We start from the raw sequence: 6,000 nt of genomic DNA on the forward strand, positions 1-6,000 counted from the left end.
GAGGAGTGTGAAGAATTTTGCAAAGCATTAATATCTTCATTGCTCCTATGATATTGGTCAATCATACACTAACAATCAAGAGAAATGACAAGGATTTCAATGAAAGAATCTTAGGATGTATTAGTCCTTTTAGATAAGGATTTTCACTCAACCGAATTGCTTTTAGGGACCTACATGAGTAAAGCCTTATCAGCAAGATACCAATGAAGTTATTCCAACCTTGACACAACCCGACCCCAATAACGCAAGTTAAGAGGCCGTGATGTGCTGGCTAACACTAAATTAACCATATAACTCCATTGAAAGATGACGTCACTAGCCAACTTAATGACGAAGTCATCGTAAGATATCTATGATGTGTAAGAATTTGAACAAAAACATTCATTTAATAATAAATTAAAAGCTGCTACATAGTTAACTTTCCAACCTCACCCCTTGGAGACGCAAATTGTTTTGGGTTAAATCCTGTTATTATCACATCACATCATAGCAGCTAAAAGTTTCACACAATAGTAAACACATAAAAGTGCAGTGCTATGACACCCAATAAGCTTTTGAACTTTTGAGTTCTCATTCTTATGGTCCTAGTACCGTATACTATTTGTTTATTTTCTTAAGCTCCAAAGCCGCACGCTCGTTTGTTTCCATGAATGCCGAAAACAGTCCAAATACGCACTCTAAGGAAAAACAGCGTACTTTTGACACCCAATAAGCTTTTGAAATTTTGTGTACTCATTTTTATGGTCCTAGTAGTGTATTATATGTGTTTGATTGCTTAATTTCCGAAGGGTGTCAAACGCATGCTCGTTTGTTTCCATGAATCCCAAAAGTAGTCCAAATACACTCCAAAAGGACAAGTTTTGTACTTTTGAAACCTAATAGGCTTTTGATCTTCTAAGAACTCATTCTTATTTTCCTAGTACAATATTATACGTGTTTATTTGCTTAAGTTTCATAGAGTGTTAAACACAAGCTCGTTTCATCACAAAAATACCGAAAACAGTCCAAATACACTCCAAAGAGACAAACTATGTACTTTTGACACTCAATAAGCTTTTGAACATTTAAGTACTCATTCTTGTGGTCCTAGTAATGCATTGTATGTGTTTATTTTCTTATTTTCCAAAGGTTGTCAAACTCACGCTCGTTTGATCACATGAAAGCCAAAAACAGTCTAATACACTCAAAAGAGAAAAAATGTGTACTTTTGACCCCGAATAAGCTTTTGAACTTTTTAGTACTCATTCTAATGGTCCTAGTAGAGTATTATATATTTTTATTTTCTTAAGTTCCAAAGGGTGTCAAACGCACACTCGTTTCTTTCCATGAATGCCGAAAATAGTCCAAAAACGCTACATAAGGAAAAACTGTATACTTTTGACACCCAATACGCTTTTGATCTTTTGAGTACTCATTCTTATTTTCCTGGTAGCGTATTTTATGTGTTTATTTGTTTAAGTTCCAAAGGGTGTCAAACACACGCTCATTTGATCACTTGAATGCCAAAAACAATCCAAATACACTCCAAAGAGAAAAACTATGTACCTTTTACAACCAATAAGCAATTGAAATTTTGAGTACTCATTCTTATGGTCCTAGTAGCATATTGTATGTGTTTATTTGCTTAAGTTCCAAAGGCTTCCAAATGCACACTCATTGGATCACATGAATGTTGAAAACAGTCAAAATGCAGTCCAAAGAGAAAAATTGTGTATTTTTGCACCCAATAAGCTATTGAAATTTTGAGTACTCATTCTTGTCATCCAAGTAGCTTATTGTATGTGTTTATTTGCTTAAGTTCCAAAGGCTATCAAATGCACACTCGTTTGATCACATAAATGCTTAAAATAGTCCAAATACACTCCAAAGAGAAAAACTGTGTACTTTTTGCACCCAATAAGCTTTTGAAATTTTGAGTACTCATTCTTATGGTCCTAGTAGCGTATTGTATGTGTTTACTTGCTTAAGTTCCAATAGGTGTCAAACGCACGCTTGTTTGTTTCCATGTATGCCGAAAACAGTCCAAATATGCACTATAAGGAAAAACTGTGTACTTTGAACACCCAATAAGTTTTTGAAATTTTGTGTACACATTTTTATGGCAATAGTAGCGTATTTTATGTGTCTAATTGCTTAAGTTTCAAAGGGTGTCAAACGCATGCTCGTTTGTTTCCATGAATCTCGAAAGCAATCCAAATATACTCCATAGGAAAAAACTGTGTACTTTTGACACCTAAGGCCATCTCCAACTGAAAGGGGGCCAAAGGGCCATGTTTAGCCCTATAGCCTAGCGATAAATTATTTTTAAATGAACAATGCCAACCATATTTTATACCATCTCCAACCGGGGGGGGCCAAAGGGACATAGACCAAAACATAGCCCGTGTTTATCAATTTTAGGCAACCAAGAACCGTGCTTATAATTATAATAAAAAGTAATAAAAATTTCAATAAGGCTTTATAGCCAAAATGGTCCTTGAGATTTGCATAGCACATCACTTTGGTCCCTGAGATTGAAAATCAATAAAAATGGTCCATGAGATTGTCCACCATTCATTCTCTTTGTCTCATCGAGAAGTATGATTTTCGTTTTTGTATCACTCGATTTCATTGAGTATTGAAGAAGTTATGAACGTTTAAAGTTTATCCCGTTTTCTAGTTTTCCCATGGACCAGTCACCCTTCAAGCTATTTTTAGGCTAAAGCACGACGAGTTAGCTGTAAAAAAAGGCAAAAGTTTTTTTAGACTTTTTGGTAGTTTTCCTTTTATTCTAATCAGACAACTATACACATGCAACAAGAACGCATCTACAAATAAAAGGCTACTATATCAAAATATTTTCGTCTTTCTTTCGCGTTATATAGCCTCAGTATCAAACACCATAAATTGGAAAAAAGTTCCCAATCCCATATTTTCCATGAAAGTGAGTCTTAAAACAACTACAAACAAGTAAGAAATAAATTAATTAAATAATTATTCGATGAGCACGGTGAAATTACACGATAGGTGCAAAAAATTCCATACAATTTACCAACAGATACAGTAAGGCATACAAACCCAAACTTACAAACAAACTATAAATTAAGCATGCTTAAGGCTAATAACCTCGAGATTTAACTTCACAATTTCGTCGCTAAAACCAGGGTTCTTATGGATCGGGGAAGTCGAACCAGAACGTGATCGAATTGCTTCAAATTTCAACTAAAGAAAGCATAATTCTTTCTTTTCTCTCTCCTTCCAATAAACCCAAGAACTCACGCTACTCTGAACGTGCTTCCACTGCAAAGTCTGCACCTGTGTCTTATCGAGAAATATGATTTTTTTTTTAATCATTCGATTTCGTTAAGTATTGAAGAAGTTATGAACGTTTAAAGTTTACCCAGTTTCCGGCAAGTTTTCCAGTTTTACCGCGGACCAGTTACCTTTCAGACTATTTTTCGGCCATCTCTGGCAACCATTAGGCTTCTAAATAGGTATAATCTTGTTCAACACTTTCCTATTTTCATTTTGATACATTATGGGTCAAATTTGGTTAAGAAGCGATTGAGTTACGAAGCTTTGAAAATTGCCCAAACTTCCAGCAAAAAATCTCAGTTTCCGGTATGAGCTTCGGGACCACTTAACGAAGGTTTTAATGGAATAATCAAAATAATGGATGGTGTACAATCTCAGGGACCACTTCTATTGATTTTCAATCCCAGGTTCCAAAGTGATGTGTTATGCAAATCTTAGAGACCATTTTGACTAAAAAGCCATTCAATAAATAAAGTGCGCGGATTAGGATTTGTATAAAAAAGGACGAGACCTTTTAGAACGAGATACATGTCAAGATTTGAACTTTCATCTTCCTATTCCTTTGCACCGCACTACTCACTGTTTCCTCCTGACTATTCCTCCATATCGATTTCTAGAATTCATGGCCAGCTTATTGAAGTCACTGGTAAGATTTCAATTTCCCATTATTTTTGTGTCAAAATACACTTTTTATTTATTTATAAATATTTAAGAAAACCCATCAAAATTTCTTCTTTTACTTCTGTTTTTCGGTTTTTGTTTTTCAAATTCTGAGTTGTTGTGAAGCGTGTTGATGCACAAAATCAGTGGGGACTTTGGTACAACAGAAAGTGTCAAGTTTGTGACCTTCGCTAGATTGCTTCAGTCACTAGTGTGGATAAGTATATAAATGGATGGAGACAGGGAAGCAAACACAAGATGTACGTGGTTCACCTAGATTGATTACGTTCACGGAGTAGAGAAGTTCTCATTAATTGTGAAGGGTTTACACAAGTACATAGGTTCAAGCTCTCCTTTAGTGAGTACAAGCGAATGATTTAGTACAAATGACGTTAGGAAATATTGTGAGAGAATGATCTCTATTTATAGAAGAGAGTTTCTAGTTTCATTCTGACATTGACACGTGTCGTGTTGTGATTGGCTTCTGATGTTGACACGTATCGCGTTATGATTGGTTTCTGATGTCGACACATATCGCGTTGTGATTGGCCTCCTAGTTGGAGGGAAACTCTTCTGGGTCCTTAACGATATAACGTTGACCGGTGCTCAGTAGTTTCGGGATTGGTCAAGTATGGTACAAACAGTGCTCCCCTAAGTTCCTGAGTGAGGGATTCGGTTGGGGACTTGCAAGATCCAAGCCATTGAGTAATCACGAAACTTCTAAGTACCGAAGTGTGGTATTATTTTCACTTGCCTTATCTGTCTCATATGTAGATGTGGCATCTTCTCTGGAAGTACTTTTCTTCTATCCAGGGATGGTATCTTTAACCGATGAAGATGCACAAGGTAATGTATCAATTTCACTTGAAGCTTACTTGTAGTTTCGGGCTTGGTCAAGTGCAATACAAACCTTATAGTAGGAGTCCCCCAAGTCGTCGAGCTAGGAGATTTGCCGAAGGAGGTAACAGACAAGGTAAGCAATCAGACTTCCAAGTAAGCAACCTAGATCGGAGGTTCGACTTCGGCTTCCGGTTGATTGTTCTTCTTCTCCTTGTGTCGTAAACAGCAACAAGGATAAGGAGAAGCAAATGGAGAAGAGACGATATGAGATACTTTTGCTTTTGAAGAAGTAACTTTCCACATGCTTATTCTTGAACTAGGCTGTAGGGTTTTTTGGTTTCCTCCAGAGTATAAGGCCGACTCAAGAATTCGAGGGTTAAAACAAGTCCATCAAATCTAGAGTAAGTTCGACCCTGATGATATGGGATACTTTTGCTGGTGACAAAGTAGTAGATGTATCGGCACGTGTTCTGTTACGTTTGTCTTCACATGCTTCCTTGTATCCTTCTCACTTGCCTTATTTGTTCCTCAGGCAGATATGGTATCTTCTCTGGAAGCATAAGATGTTGAAGATGAGTACTCGAGAGCAATGCCAGGTAAGTAATCAGGTAAGGGGTTCCAGGCAGTCAGTTCTTGAGTGGAAGCTTGATTCCAAGTGTTGACTGATTGCTCTCTTTCTCCTTGTTTTGCAGGTAAGAACAAGGCCAAAGGAAATGACAGGGAAAAAGCATGATATGTGATATTCTTGCTTTTAACCCTGATGATATGAGATACTCTTGCTCTGGTGTGGCTTGTTTGCAGAGGTATTATCCGGGGGAAAATAAGCTGAGTATTTCGAGAGACTCTGCTGAAAGTGCCCTCCCGGATGTGAAGAAAGTTGAGCATTTTTTTATTTGCAGGTTTGCTTGGCTGTGGAGGATGAATGTCGACATATATAGGAAGTGTCCCAACAGTGATAGGAGCATATTTATGCGACTTAGTTAACATGTTTTCTTGCATTTACTTAGTTAGTTATTGCTTATAAGAGTGTTTTAAGCTATTTTCATGTGTTTGTAGGTCCTAATAACAAAGTTGGAAAGAAAGTGCATTTTGGTGCAATTTGGAGCAATTTTGGGCCAAAATGGATTGCATGCATATGGAGCAAGTGGGATGGACGTTTTTGGTGTTTTAAAAAGGGTTTCAACACATGCAAAAATCTGAATAATG

Source organism: Malus domestica, chromosome 13 (genome assembly GCF_042453785.1).
Source record: "Malus domestica chromosome 13, GDT2T_hap1".
Lineage (NCBI taxonomy): Eukaryota > Viridiplantae > Streptophyta > Magnoliopsida > Rosales > Rosaceae > Malus > Malus domestica.